At 43.1% G+C, this 15,302-nt stretch overlaps 1 long non-coding RNA gene across 1 annotated transcript; it reads left to right on the top strand.

Annotated features, from left to right (window-relative positions):
• Positions 1-2,097: 2,097 nt before the first annotated feature.
• LOC122740261 lies at positions 2,098-10,112 on the top strand. Its single transcript, XR_006354725.1, has 4 exons — positions 2,098-2,214; positions 5,107-5,253; positions 7,245-7,278; positions 10,040-10,112. It is a non-coding gene; the product is annotated as an uncharacterized LOC122740261 (long non-coding RNA).
• Positions 10,113-15,302: the final 5,190 nt, after the last annotated feature.

Below are 15,302 nucleotides of genomic sequence, written 5' to 3'. Positions count from 1 at the left end.
ATTTCTCTCTTTCTTTCCCCAGTGTCTGGCCTAGTGACTTGTATACAGTAGGTACTTAAATGTTTAATTGAAGTTATTATTAAGTGGCAATCGTAAGTCTTTGCAGCTAACACCTATGTTCTTTCAACTACACGGTGCAACTGGGTCTTGAGGAATATATGGCACCTGGATAAGTAGAAAAGGCATTCCAGGGAGGGGGAAGTTGTGTGTGACAGGCTCAAAGTGGGAATCAATTAAAAAGCATTTATTAAAGTGCCTCTTACATGCCAGATGCTATGCTAGGAGCTCGGGGCAAAAGTGAAACAATGCCTGCTCTCAAGGAGCTTACATTCTAACTATGCGCACAAGGGTACACTCAGATGATATTACAAAAGAACCTGTGTGCATGCATATGCATACACATATGTGTATATGTACACATATACCGCAAGGTACCATACATGTTTGTATATCATATATTTATATAAAATGTGTATATATATGTATATATATAAATATGAGTATATATACATGTGTGTATGTATGTATAACAAATATAAGATAATCATGGAAGAACACATATATGGTTCCATATAAAAATAAAATTTAAACTGGCAGACGGGTATTAGAATGACCTCATCATATTATTATTTTTTAAAAAGTGAAATACTTTTGAGATCTTGAGAGGCAATTAAAAAAACAACCCTAATTTATTGACAACTCTGGTGTTAATACCTCTCCATGTTAACCGATTATAATTAAAAAGATTAACCAATGGATAGATAAAATGGAAATCATGATCCAAGAAAGCTGTCCTTTCTCTGAGAGAAGTTTCTTATACAATGAACAAATAACCTAGTCTATTGTCATTACACCTAGCAGTAAAACTATTAGCAAGAATGAAACCGAAGACCTCGATACCCATCATTTATGCCCTTGCTGATATGAAATTTGTACACTGGGTTCATTTTCTTCTTGTACAAAACACTTGATTTTTCTACTGATATTTAACTTTCAAAAGATTGTCTATGGGTCTTTGAAGTCTTGGAACACTGGTATTTCAAGACTGCCAACTGTGGGGACCAATTTTTAATTGGGGAGTGTTAGCTAAGCACCTCGCCGCAATAGTGGGGCAAGGAAGGAGACTGGCAGCCTCCCTCAAAACAGAACAGGATTTATTTTAACAAGAATGAACTTAAAAAACACACACACACACACACAAACAAACAAACAGGATCAGTAGGATCAAGGGAAAGGAAATAAAATGGGGAAAGGGAAATTATACAACCTCAAAAGATACCACCGCCCAGGAATCAGCTGAGAATACGCAGCAGACCTCCTGTCGTTCCAGCATCCAGCTAGAATGCCCAATTCTCCTCCCCCAATCCCAGAACCGCCCCCCCCAGCCCCAGCCAATGGGATAGCCGCTCTGACAGTCACATGACTGCCCTCACTAGGCTTCCAATCATTATAATTTTGCAAGGCCCATGTAGGCGTTGGTGAATGGTGATGACTGAGGTGCCAGCGCCATGGCAACGGCTACAACCAGTGGGTGGAGCACCGTGCGATTTGCGGAGCCCCAGGCCAGTGCGCACCGAGGCATAAAAACCTCAAATAACAATTAATTCTTTACACAACGCAAAGTATAAAGCTGGGGATGAGGTGGAGGGGGGCAGGAAAGGTCACCTCCGGAAAGTGGCATTGGAACTAAGTCTTGAAGGAAACAAGGAATTCTAAGAGGGGAAGTTAAGGAAGGACTATATGAGAAAGCAAAGGATGGGTTTTGTGGAGACAGAGAATAATCCAGTCTAGCTGGAGAGGAGAGTTCGGGAAGGGAATATTGGAGATGAAGTTAGCTTGAAATATTAGCTGGGGCTAAGGTGTTCACTTCTCATCATGGATTTTGTATGTATGGGTTCCAGTGTGACTCAGAACAACATCCATCACTTGGGATTCTATCTGTCTCTCCTCTTGGTTGAGTTTAGCCTCATGGCCCAGATTGGTTTGCTGTTATAGCCAGTACTAGGATTTAAGTCCCACATCTGACCCCATGTTCACTTGTCTTTCTTTTCTTGGCTCAACCAGGATGCCTCAACCCATGATAGTTTTTACCAAGTGCCGGTGTGTTGTCAGTGTTCTTCTCGACAGCTCAATTTTGGAGGTTTCTTACCTGTGCCCAGGGATGAAGCAAACCTTCCTTACTGGGTCCCTCGGTCACTAAGACCCCACAAGCTGGTAGGTGACCAGGAGTTGAAGTGACTGTGAAATTGAGAGGTGAGGCTACTAAAAAAGAACACAGAGTTTAGAGGCAGAAGATTTAAGTTAAAAATGTCTGGATTTAAAATCTATAACCTTGGGCAAATCACTTAATTTCCTTGGGTCTTAGCTTCCTCATTTGTAAAGAGAGAGAGTTGGATCAGATGGCCTTAGAGATTCCTTCCAGCTCTAGAAATATGATCCTAAATATGATTAATAATCCTAACTGGGAACATAGTAGTGTTGGTGGCCAAGGTTGGTAGGGTTGGAGACAGGAAATTTTTATTGAACATCAATCTTTTTCACTAATGGTTAAGTTTAGGTTTGCAGAACATGTCATCTTGGGCTGCAGTTTGAGCTTCTTTGCTCTTTAGAACACATTCCATTCTCTTCTACTGTTTATTGTGAGTCCAGAATAGTCTTGTGTTATTTGAATTTCCTTTCTTCATTATTTCTGAATGCGCACTATTGCAGCGCAGACCTGTACCATGGCTGCTATCCCAGACTGAACAAGTTTCTCCTTTTGGATTTTCTGCCTCTCTCTCTCTCTCTCTCTCTCTCTCTCTCTCTCTCTCTCTCTCTCTCTCTCTCTCTCTCTCTCTCTCTGTATGTTGTTGTTGTTGTAAGTCTTTGGATTGGCTTATAGCAGCTATGCTATAAGAGCAGGGTGGAAGGTGGAGGTAGGGATGCTGAGTGAGCCATTAGGGGCTATAGGAATTAGCTTTCTCTGATGCTAGTTCACTTAGGAAGTTTGTTAGGGTTCTTGGTATTCCAGACCATAGTTGTTGATCTGAATTGGTAATTCCCTTCATGGATGAAATGACAGGTCTGGACTAGACCAAAAATCCATGCAAGACACTGTGCTTAGGTGCTAGGTGTACAGAGATGAAAAATGACATCTCTAGGATTCCATCCCTCCAGGAGCTAGTTCACAGTCTGATAAAAGGGATGAAACATGCACACACATAAGGATATCACGAGGTAGAATTTGATAGGGGCAAAGGACAAATCTGACAAGGTGCTCCACTCAGACTTTGTGAAGAAGAGGACATTTTCAGCTGGAGGGATTCAGATGGACTTCAAGGAAGAGATGGCACTTGTGCTAGGCCTTAGAGGAAGAGAAGGATTTCAGCCAATGGAGGTGAGAGAAAGTACCCAGGAAGGTATGTGGAGGCAAGATTAGGGAGCAACGACTGGTCCAGTTTGATTGGAATCATAGAATGAGTGAAAAGGAGTTCATAATTGTCTCTTACACTTACAGAGAGACCAGTGATCTTCAACATCCTTCTGTATCTATTTTCTTATTCCAGACTCACATTTAAGTGAAGGGGTATTCTGGATACTTTATAGAGTACTTTCCTATTGTGATCTTGTTAATATCCTATTAGGGTAGGCAGGTTCAGCTTACAGATGAGGAAACAAAGAATGTTAAATGACATTAAAAGATGTTAAGTGATTCTGTCCAAGGTTGCACAGCTTCTAGAAGAGAGAGCTGGGACCTACTGAGCACAAGCCCTGTGTTCTTCCCCTCATGCTATATAGACTTCCTGGCTTTAAATCCATTAGAAATTTCTTTAGAAATTCAATTTCCCTCCAAGTAACAAACATTTATTCTCTCTCTTTCTCTCATTCCCCTGCCCCATCTGGAAAAATAAAGAAAAGCAAAACCCTTGTAACAAATATGCAAATGGAACAAAACCCCATAATTGGCTATATTAAAAAATCTAAGAATCATTTGTTGGAAAGTCTTCCTGATTAAAGGCCTATGGATTGGACGAGATTCATCCCACCTGATAATGAAGGTGGTTAAGTTAAAGTGAAGTTATCAACTCTCAATTTCTGTAGGCCTTGATTTAAGTTCCTTGAAGTTGCTAGGTGGTGCAGTGGGTAGGGAGGGCACTGAGCTTGCAATGAAGGAGAGCTTGTGACTGTGGGTAAATCATTTTGCCTCAGTTTCCTCATCTGTAAAGTGGGTATAATAAGAACAGCTACCTCCCAGGGTTGTTGTGAGATAATATTTGTAAAGTGATCAGCACAGTGCCTGGCACATAGATGCTTAGTAAACGTTTGTTTCTTTCCAGAGAATGTTTTGGTTTTGTCTTTGCATCCCCAACATTTACCATTTTGTCTTGCTCATTGTTGATGTGGTTCATTTGTTTTAGTTGTGTCTGGCTCTTTATGATCCCATTTGGGCTTTTCTTGGTAGAGATGCTGGAGTGGTTTACCATTTCCCTCTCCAGCTCTTTTGAAAGATGAGGAAACTGAGGCAAACAGGGTTAAGTGACTCACCCAGGGTCACGCAGCTAGTAAGTGTCTGAGGGCAGATTTGAACTCAGGGACATGGGTCTTCCTGACTCCAGGCAGGGTGTTCTGTGCACTATGGCGCCACCTAGTGGTCCTTCTTACACATAGTAAGTGTTTAATAAATGTTCAAGAAATTGAATTTAATAATAGCTCCCATTTGTATGGCCCTTTGAAGGCTTACAAAGCACTTTCCTGTGAGTTCAGGCATTGACTCATTTTACTGAGGAGGAGACGAGGCTCCCAGGGGTTTCCACCCAGTTAATGGTCATCAGAGCCAGGAGCTAGGACTTTGTACCCTGGTGCTCTTTTAACTGTCCCACATTTGGTGATGTCCAGTGGCACTGTGAACAAGACCACGGATTCTGTGTCCAGTGATCAGAGTTAAATCCCTGTCGCTGCTATTACCTGTCTGTGTGACTGAACAAATCATCCCCTAAGAAATGAAAGGATTACACTGGATGCTCTCCAGGGTTTTTTCCCCTAGTTCTAAGTCTAGTTATCTCTTATGGTCTTTCTTTTTGTTTGTAACATAAATGATCTCTTTAAATGTCTTCTTTTTTAACTCAGGTCCAGAGGAAATCCCGATTCTCTTTCTCAGGAAAGCCCAGGTCCTGTGTCTGTTCCTGTCACAGCTTTGGGGGTCACCTCCCTGTTCCAAGAGAGCTTGCTGCACTCCCTTATTGGGTGCCTCGATCAATCAGGTTCCCAGGGAAGGTAAGAGACTTTGTTGTTGCATGGGGAAGTGGGGGAGAAAGGGCAGGGATGTTGAATTTGGAGAATTAGTAGTAGAAATGGAGACCACAGTGATCTGATGAGAAAGTAGCTTCAGAATTTGGGCACTGGGCAGGCAGGGGAGGATAAAGCACTGAACTGGGCTTAATTCCCCAACAGATTGGACTGAAGGTTAGGAAGTAGAGCACTGGAGGAGACAACTACCATGAAACATTTTTCATAGCTGGCCTACCCATTGGAGAGTTTGGGGGAAACTTCACTGTTTCTCCTTTCTTTCCCAAGTAATGTTTTCATATGGATAGAATGTCCTTAGAATCTAGGGCAGTCCTAAAAGAAGGAAAGATGTAGCTGAAGGGGAGATGGTGGAAAAAGAGAAGGTTGGGGTCCTTCGGCACTAACATTTTAGACTCTAATGCTTTATTCTATGCCCTAAGGCATAGGTCTTTAAAGTGGAGGCTTTGGTCTGATCTTAAGGGTCAACAGATCCCAGGGTGTGAGAGGGGATGGAATCCCACCCTTGCCACAATAGTCGGTCATGAGGGGGCAGCTGGGTGACACAGTGGATAGAGCACCAGCCCTGGATTCAGAAGGACCTGACTTCAAATCCAACCTCAGACACTTACTAGCTGTGTGACCCTGGGCAAGTCACTTAACCCTCATTGCCCCACCAAAAAGAAAAAAAAAGTCAGACATGGAGCTCATCTCTAACACAAGCACACTGACCCTTCAGCACCCAGTATACCCCAACACTCCCCTGCTTTCCCCATCCAGCTGCTCTGTAATTCCCAAACTCCTCCCTTCTGACTGGGGCTCCTCTGGGCAGTTATAACCTAACTGTTAAGCCTCACTGACAGGTGCCAGTGGGACAATTTCTCTTTTCCATCCTCAGTATACCTGCCTTCTACTTCCCAGATCACCCCAAGGCAACCCTTGGATTCGATAGAGTGTCATTCGGTAGTAGATGTATGTATTCCTCTATCAACAAATTATTTATGGGGGTACATTGAAATTGTACTTACTGATAGATAGGATTGCAAGATCTTGTGGATCACTGTGTGGCTTCAGGAGCTTGCTTGCTGTGGCAGTGTGGTCCTCCCACCCCCTTCACCCCTGTCACATACAAGATCATAGTGCTGTGAGAGCCAAATTGGATATACGGAGCATTAATCTCCCCCTTTAACTTTCCTTAAGAAAAAGGAGCTTTTAATCTATGATGGATCAGTTTTTTATTTTATCGCTTGGGAATTAATTAGACATCAAGAGTTGAAACCAATTAGGGAAATAAGGAAGGAGAAATACAGTGCCCAGGGTCACCATCATAGTTTACTGTGCTCTAAGAACAGATCTGTCTTGTTTTTTATACTCCTATTTTTTCTTCTCTTCTAGCTTTAAGAGATATTAGCCTTATAACAGAGAGAGTCTGAAAGATGAATTAGCCTTCCAGAGGGAGTCACCTCTCCTTGAAAGTCTGGTTGAGTCACAGTGCTTTTCTTTGCCAAGTTTGTCCTGAAGTTTTCAGGCCATTTCTGGTCCCTCCAATGATTAGGAACAATAGATCTCTTTCTTCTTGGAAGATAAAAGCAAATCAAAACCAGAAAGCTCCCTCTTGCAGGAGTAGCTATTCTGTGCTCTCTCCACCTTTCCTGAGATTCGAAATTCCCAACCTGTAGGAATCATGCTCTTGCCTTATGGATCTGTCCCTTAATTTGTTTACATTAAACCAAGTCTCAGATAGAGCAGTGCATGGTGCTCTGGGCCTGGAGTCAGGGACACTGATTGCAAATTCAGTCTCAGACACTTGAGAGCTGTGTGACCCTGGGTAAATTACTTAACCTCTGCCTCCGTTTCCTCAACTGTAAAATGGGCACTGTTGGGAGGATCAAGTGAGATATTATTTGTAAAGTATTTACTGTAGTGCCTGGAACACAGCAGGGGCTATAGAAATGATTTTCCTATTCCTTTTCCTCTTTTAGGTGAATAAGAACTCAGATTTCATCTGGACCAAAGGTAAATGGAACCTGCTTTTCTTTCTTTCTTTCCTTCTTTCTTTCCTTCTTTCTTTCCTTCTTTCTTTCTTTCTTTCTTTCTTTCTTTCTTTCTTTCTTTCTTTCTTTCTTTCTTTCTTTCTTTCTTTCTTTCTTTCTTTCTTTCTTTCTTTCTTTCTTTCGTTTTAGTGAGGCAATTAGGGTTAAGTGACTTGCCCAGGGTCACACAGCTAGTAAGTGTTAAATATCTGAAGTCGGATTTGAACTCAGGTCCCCCTGAATCCAGGGCCAGTGCTCTATCCACTGTGCCACCTAGCTGCCCCCGGAACCTGCTTTTCTTCCTGCTCCCTTAACCTCTGACAGAAGCCCGGAACTCAGCTTTCCATATTTCAGCTATACATTCACACAGGGTCTCCCCTGGCTCCCTTACATCATCGTCATCGTCGTCATCACCACCATCATCATAGCGACAACAATTATAATGGTGGTGACGATGACTAGCATTTATATGATGCTTTAAAGCTTGCAAAGCACTTCATAACTATTACCTCATTCGATCCTCACAACAATCCTAGGGGTCAAGTGCTTTGTTATCCCTATTTTGCACATGGGGAAACTGAGGTAAACAGAAGTTAAGTGACTTGTCCAGGGTCACATAACTAGTAAATGTCTGAGACTGGACTTGAACTCAAGTATTCCTGACTCCAGGTCTAATGCTCTCTGCATTGCACCAGTTAGGATGAATTCCCTCCTTATCTCTGCCTCTTTGAATCCTCAGCTCCCTTCAAGGCTCAGTTCAGTTGTACTGATGGTTCCTCACAGTATCTTATATTTTCCTATTTACTTATCTTTTTACATGTTATATCTCTTTTTGTCAGTGTAAGCTCCTTCAGGTCAGGGACAGTTTTTCATTTATATTATTTATTTCCCCACATTTAGCACTGTTCCTTGCACATAGCAGTTGTATAAATACTTGAATTTAATTGAATAGGAGGGATATTGGGATTTTATTTCATTAATGTGGAATCCTCCCCCTCCTCCATCCCTTCATCCATCCACCCACCTACCCACCCACCCACCCATCCATCTACCTACCCACCCATCTATCTATCTATCTATCTATCTATCTATCTATCTATCTATCTATCTATCTATCTATCTATCTATCTATCTATCTATCTATCTAATCTCCTTGTGTTATCATGGAGCTTGATAAGCTTTAGCTTCTTTAATGTAAAATGAAGGAATTGTACTATATAATCTCTAATAATAATAAAACCTCCAAGGTTCCTTTTATTTTATTTTTATCTATTTATTTTTTTGCAGGGCAATGAGGGTTAATTGACTTGCCCAGAGTCACACAGCTAGTAAGTGCCAAGTGTCTGAGGCTGGATTCGAACTCAGGTCCTCATAATTCCAGGGCCAGTGCTTTATCCACTGTTCCACCTAGCTGCTCCCAAGGTTCCTTTTAATTCAATTCAGTTCAGCAAGCAGGTTGGCACATAGTAGGCACTTAATACATGTTCATTGATTGATTGGCTTATTAAATGTCTGTTTATGTGCCAGCCACTGCATCCTAGCAATCAGGGATATAAAGACAAGAAAGAAAAAAGGAAGGAAGGAAGAAACATTACTTGCTATCAAGAAGCTTTCTCCTCTCTACTGGAGAGGGGAGGGGGATATCTAAATCTACATCCCCTTCTATCCGTCTATCACTTTGAGGACAGTGACAGTGTCTTCCTATGGCACCCTGTACTTTAGGCACTGTGGAATTTTACAAATAATATCTATAGTGAATTCCTTACTACAACCCTGTGAAGTTGGGAGTAGAAGGGTTATTAATCCCATTTTAGAGATGAGGAAACCGAGGCATAGAGAAGTTGTTATTCAATTTAATCAACAAACATATGTGGAGTCCCTATATGAAGCTTTTGTGCTAGGTGCTAGAGCCACAGTGATAAACATCTTTCTTGGATCCAGGAAGAGGCAGATGTGTCTTCTATTTTTTTTTTTTTTGGTGGGGCAATGGGAATTAAGTGACTTACCTAGGGTCACACAGCTAGTCAGTGTCAAGTGTCTAAGGCCAGATTTGAACTTGGGTCCTCCTGAGTCCAGGGCTGGTGCTTTATCCATTGCACCACCTAGCAGCCCCCCTTTTTAAATCTATTTTTTTTTTTTGAGGCAGATGTGTCTTAGAGGCCAGAGTTTCCTTACCTAGAGTCGGGAAGGCCTGGGACTTACTAGCTATATGGGCCTGGGTGAGTTCTTCTCAGAGAACTTCTCTGGGGCTGAGTTCCCTCATCTTTAGAATGAAAGGATTGGGCTCAATGACCCTTTTAGTACCATCCTTTTTTTGGGGGGGGCGTTAACTGGGGTTAAGTGACTTGCCCAGGGTCAAACAGCTAGTGTTAAGTGTCTGAGGTCAGATTTGAACTCAGGTCCTTCTGGTTCCAGAGCCGGTGCTCTATCCATTGCACCACCTAGCTGCCCCAGTCCCATCCTTCTTGAAGCTTATGATTCGGGGGTCAACGCAGGGAAGATGTAAAACAAGTGAGATGTAACCATCGTGAGCTTGTCTTTAGAGCTGATACAGGGGTGAGAGCAGCCCATCTTTTCCCTGCTAGGGCTGATGACCAAGGGCTATGTGGACGCCTACCCCGGCTGGGTGTGACCCCGCCCGGTGAATCGGTCAGTGCCTGAATTCTGCTGGGGAGCCCTTGGGTCTGCTCCATCCCCCTTCTTGGGGCTTTAGGGGGAATTCTCTCCCTTTATCTGCACAATAGGAAGTTTCTCCAGTGGCTTCTGTTACTTCCACAACCAATGGCGCATCTGCTGTGATGAGGAGCCGCTGCAGAGGTGGCAGATGATGCAGGCCCAGATCCAGGTGACTGCTCCTTGGACCCTGGAGGAGGAGGACCACAAAGAGCCCAGAGGGCCTGGGGCTTTTTCCCCTGGGCTTGTGCTCCGCTCTTTCTACAGTCTCTTCATGATCCTGATCTCAGCTATTCGGTGAGTACATGGGGGAAGGGAGGGGAGTGGGTAGAGAGGGAGCAGGGAGGTCTTGCCATCTTATCTTGGAAAGTCTTCTCACTTTTCCCTTTCTGTCTGTACCTCCTCCCTGCTCCCTCCCAGCCCTTCCACTTCCCTCTGACCAGTCATTGTTTTCTTTTTCTTTCTTTCTTTCTTTCTTTCTTTCTTTCTTTCTTTCTTTCTTTCTTTCTTTCTTTCTTTCTTTCTTTCTTTCTTTCTTTCTTTCTTTCTTTCTTTCTTTCTTTCTTTCTTTCTTTCTTTCTTCCTTCCTTCCTTCCTTCCTTCCTTCCTTCCTTCCTTCCTTCCTTCCTTCCTTCCTTCCTTCCTTCCTTCCTTTCTTTTTGTGGGGCAATGAGGGTTAAGTTACTTGCCCAGGGTCACACAGCTAGTAAGTGTCAAGCATCTGAGGCTGGATTTGAACTCAGGTACTCCTGAATCCAGGGCCGGTGCTCTATCCACTTCGCCACCCAGCTGCTCCTGAGCAGTCATTGTTGGAAAACTTTCTGATTGAAAGTAATTTAACCAATCCATTGATAAGCATTTATTAAGTGCTTGCAATGTTCCAGGCACTGTGCTAGGCTCAGTCCTTAACCTCAGGGAACTCACAATCTATTAGGGGAAACACAACTGCATAGACATTACACACAGACACGAGGCAATGGGTCTATGTGGGATGGAGGCACCAGCAGCTTGGAGGTGACAGGAGCTGCACTTGAAAAGAAGCTAGGTATTCTTAGAGGTGGAGATTAGAAGGGAGGGCACGCTAAGCGTGTGGTACAGCTTGTGCAAAGGTGCGGAGATGAAAGATGTCCTATGTGAGGAGCCACAAGGAGACCATTTTATCTGGATCCTAGAGAACTTTAAGGGAATTCTGTGTAATAAGCCTGGAAAAGTAGCCTGGGGCCAAGTGGAAAGGGAAGGTGTGGGTTTGCATTATGCCAGGAGATGAAGCCCCTATTGATTTTAATCTACGTATCTATGTATGTATCTATCCATCCATCCATCCATCCATCCATCCATCCATCCATCCATCCATCCATCCATTCATCCATTTATTTATTTATTTACTTACTTACTGGGCAATGGGGGTTAAGTGACTTGCCCAGGGTCACACAACTAGTAAGCATCAAGTGTCTGAGGCAGGATTTGAACTCAGGTACTCCTGAATCCAGGACCAGTGCTTTATCCACTGCGCCATCTAGCTGCCCCTGGCAGGTACTTTTATAGAGGACTGATGGGGGTGACCATCTGACTGTGGAAAGTTCCTTTAGTGAGGGAGGACCATCCCCCACTGGTGGTGGCTGGAGGAATTGGGTGAGGGGTGGCTGCAGATCAGTCAAGCCATCTCGTCAGAACACAAAGGACGCAGCCATACCCAAACTTATCTCCCCAGGAATAAGGGAGACTAGAATGAAGGGTGGGGGTCCCAGAACTAGCTCAGTCCAAACTGGTTCCGCTTATCTCTCTAAGTGTATCTGTCCTCTGGTTTAGTTTCTCAAGGAGAAGATTCTTTGATATGCCCCAGAGAACTTCTGGGGTACTCTGGGCCCATAACACTGGGAAGTAGGTGCTGTCATCAATCCCAATTTCACAGTTGAGGAAACTGAGGCATCTAAACGGTAAGTGACTTGCCTAGGGTCACCTAACTAGTTAGTGTGGTGTAATGGAAGTCAACACTAGATTGGACATCACAAACACCTGGGTTTCAAATCCCATCTTAGACAGTTACTAGCTGTGTGACCCTGGGCAAGTCACTTAACTTTGGTTTACCTCACTTTTCTTATCCATAAAATGAGGAATTTGGACTGGATGCCTTCTAAGGTCCTTTCCACCTCAATGATATTTGATATCTAGTAAATTCCCCCTGTGCTAAGGGAAGGGGAGAGAGATAACGTTATTCAGACAAGACCCAGCCCCTGCCTTCATGAAGTTTACAGTTTAGTAGGGAGACCTGACATCTGTAATAGGCAGCATTCTGTCCCGAGTCTATGTATTGTCTTGGTATTGTATTAGCACACCAGCAAGTGCTTTGCAAGATCCCATGGGAAGGTCCTTTCTGAGCAGGAGCTAAATCCTCAGCCCAAAGCCTTTCTAATTTCCCGGCTGGGGAGCTTTGGGGACTTAGCAGCTGAAACTCAGCAGCCCAGGCAGTCAGTCCTACCCGGGGCGTCGTCCCTGAGGAGTGCCTCCCTGATTGAGCAGGGCAAGGAAGGATTGTTTGGGCTTTACAAAGAATGGGTTATTACCTTTGTAATAATAAAAGAATGCCTTTCTCCTTGTTTCCCAGCTTCTTCTTCAGGTGCTGTGCCCAGATGCTTAGTCCTTCTCAGCAGCACCTAAGAATAATTTAACATCAGTAATAATCAGGAATTTTACAAGAAGCAGGACAAGAGGCATGAAGTGGACTATTTTTAGGATAATTCTTCACTCTCAAATTCAATACAGATTACACTTTAGTCATCACCAGAGTGGCTATTTATTGTACATTTTTAGGCATGGATTGTCGATGTTTTGTTATTATTGCTGATGATAAATATTTGATGAGACTGCAATTCCTTATTAAATTCACCTTTGATTTTCCTCACTTGAGGAGGGGACTGCTGTTACCTGTTGCCCCTTCTCCAGGATTAGCTGGATGGCTGTCTACATGGTTCCTAATCATGGGGTCATAGAGTTAGGACTAGAAGGGATTTTGAAGCAATCAGTCCAGTCCCCTCACTCCCTCACTTTTTTTTTTTTAAACATCTTTCTGGCCATTATTCATTTTTTTTTTTTTTGTGGGGCAATGAAGGTTAAGTGACTTGTCCAGGGTCACACAATTAGTGAATGTCAAGTGTCTGAGGCTGGATTTGAACTTAGGTCTTCCTGAATCCAGGGCTGGTGCTTTTATCCACTATGCCACCTAGCTGCCAAAGGTGGGTTGTTTAAGCAGTAGTTTGTGTGTGTGTGTGTGTGTGTGTGTGTAATGAGGGTTAAATGACTTGCCCAGGGTCACACAGCTAGTGAGTGTCAAGTGTCTGAGGCTGGATTTGAACTCAGGTCCTCCTGAAACCAGGGCCAGTGCTTTATCCATTGTACCACCTAGCTGCCCCCCCCCAGTCCCCTCACTTTGCAGATTAGGACATTGAGGCCTGAAGAGCTTAAGTTTTTCTATACCAAGATGTTGGTCACTGCCATTAAAAGGAACCCTTATTCATTAGAAATGTTCCTCAAGAACTGATGCTGAATGAAGTGAGCTGAACCAGGAGAACATTGTACATAGTATCAACAACATTGTGTGTTGATCAACTGTGATGGACTTGGACTCTTCTCAGCAATACAATGGTCCAAGATAGTTCCAAAGGACTCATGATGGAAAATGCTCTCCAAATCCAGAAAAAAAAAGAACTATGGAATCTAGATGCAGATTGAACAATACTATCTCCATTTTTTTTTTCTTTTTTGAGGTTTTTTCTTTTTTGCTCCGATTCTTCTTGCACAGCATGACTAATGCAGAAATATGTTTAATGTGATTGTACATATATAACCTATATCGAGTTGCTAGCTGTCTTGGGGAGGGGTAGGGGAGGGGAGGGAGAGAGAAAAATTGAAACTAGAAATCTTATAAAAACAAATGTTGCAAACTAAAAAAATAATGAACATTTAGAATTCTGAAATATGATAATTTTTATATGAACTGATGGTGAAGTAAACAACTAGGAATACACACACAATAAAGTGGAAAGAATAAAAACAAATTGAATGTTGTACAATTAAAAAAAACCTGAAAAAAAAGAAATGTTCCTCAAAAGTCATGTGTAAATTGAATCATTTAAAAACTTCTCTTCATGGAGCAGATCATTAAAAAGATTTGCCTGGTAGTTATTTTGATAAAGTAAGGAACCAACCCTCTGCCTTACCCCAGAGATATCTAGATTTTTGTCTATCAGAGTACCTCTAGAGGGCATTGCTAATATGTATTATATTAGGCAGCACACAGATAACATTGAAAGAAGAACTTTAACCCAGTAAGACTTGAGTTCAAATTCACCAGACATTCATTAGTTCTTTGACCCTGGTCAAGTCACTTAATTTCCATCTGCCTCAGTTTCTTCAACTGTAAGATGGGGATAATAATAGCATCTGCCTCCTGGGGTGGTTGTGAGGATCAAATGAGCTAATATTTGTAAAAAGCATATTAGCAGGTATATGATAAATGCTTATTTTCTTGCCTGTTCCCTGGGGGTGGGATATGAAGTATAGATAGATGAGGCCTGGTACCTAGTCTCCAGTTTTGACTGGTATGGCTCCAGTCTCCAGGGTGCATGAATTCTAAGTCTCAGGGGACTTGTAGACCAGCATTGCCCCCTTCTCTGGCCACTCGCTTGCTGTGGTACAGTTAAGAGTTAAGTTTCCCGGGTCCTTGAATTCTTCACTTTATTATCCAATTCAGAGAATGCCCTCATTTCAGTGGTTGACTACCAAACTGCTTTGCCTCAGGGTTTGTGGGGTAGTTTCCTGTTAATATCCCACCAGCTCTTTATTGGGAATTCTCTTATTAAAGTTTGAAGCCTGAGTGGCTCTGGTGGGATGGGGAGTTGGAGGCTGGGAAGGTGGAGGGGGAATCAGAGTGTATGTCAGAGCTTCCAGACTGCCCGCGCAGCTGGCTACAGTGCCCACCTTTGCTCTTCCCTGTTGGCCACCATCTTTGTATGGTTACGTCACTTCCCCTTTTGCCCACAATTACATATTGAGTGCATTAGTGAGTTACAAAATGAAAGGCAGTAAGAGGTGTGTGGGGGAAGGAAGCTACTGATCAGGGGGACCTGGGGAGGCTTCTTGGGGGCATTTGAGTTGGACTTCAAAGCACGAGGAGGAATTTGACATGGAAAGACTGGAAGGGAGGGTGGGGATGTTAGGCCCAGGTTACCATTGTAGTCCTGTACTCAAGCAAACACAAGGTTTGTTTGGGCAGGCCCGACTGGGCTTTGGGACAAGTGACCAGGACTCCAGTTCCATTTAACCCCTTAACATCAA

This window comes from Dromiciops gliroides, chromosome 2 (genome assembly GCF_019393635.1).
Source record: "Dromiciops gliroides isolate mDroGli1 chromosome 2, mDroGli1.pri, whole genome shotgun sequence".
NCBI classification, from domain to species: Eukaryota; Metazoa; Chordata; class Mammalia; order Microbiotheria; family Microbiotheriidae; genus Dromiciops; species Dromiciops gliroides.
The sequence above is the reverse complement of the archived record's forward strand: the minus strand, read 5'-3'. Positions and strand labels throughout refer to the sequence as shown.